Source organism: Camarhynchus parvulus, chromosome 2 (genome assembly GCF_901933205.1).
Source record: "Camarhynchus parvulus chromosome 2, STF_HiC, whole genome shotgun sequence".
Taxonomy (NCBI): domain Eukaryota; kingdom Metazoa; phylum Chordata; class Aves; order Passeriformes; family Thraupidae; genus Camarhynchus; species Camarhynchus parvulus.
In genome coordinates, this window is record NC_044572.1 from 33,373,743 (window position 1) to 33,374,568 (window position 826).

Genomic DNA, 826 nt, shown 5'->3' on the forward strand with positions numbered 1-826 from the left:
CAGATGGCACAAAGACATTACAGCCGCATCCTACCTCACTACTACTCTGTTGAAACACAAGTCTCTGAGGGTTAGACTGAAAACACTTATTAAATAGAACTAGGAAACCACAAAGCTGTTGACAACAGCAACAAAAATCAGAAATACCCAAGCAGGAGTGATCATTAAAATAGTGGTCCTATGGCAAAGCTTTGAAGTAGTCTGTAACACTTCAGTGCTAAATGGCATTTTTGTTATGTTAGTAAGAGCTTATCTGCAAGAGGTTAGGAAAGGTCAGATTAAGTAGAACACTGTGTGGACTGTATACCCATTACTGCTGGCAGCAGCATGTACTACGAATTACCTGCTGGCTGCTCCAAGCTTCACTCCTGTTCTGGAGAAACATCCACCAGCAGCCAAGGCAAGCTGAGTACCCCAACTGCAAGCCCATGGCATGCTTTTGAGCTGTAAGGCTGGACACTCCTGTAGAGGCATTCTGTGAACAAGCGCTCCCAGAACATGCAGCATTCTGCTGAAACGCTACATCCACTTTAAATGACCACTGCAGTACTGCACTGAAGTGCAGCACTAAATTCATGTTTTAAGTTTTATTCAATGGATTTGGCTTTTTACAATGCCAAATTTTACAAGCTTTAAGTGTTCCTGCTCAAGAGCTTACAATCTAGTTTTAGATGGGGAAACCAGAACAAACTTCAATGAGGAAAAGACAAAACACACACACACACACACACACATTAGTTCATCTCTGGGAGTCATCTAACAAGAATCTTGAGGACAGAAGTGGCAGAGACCTATAAATAAGGCAACAGGATACTCAACACCAGGG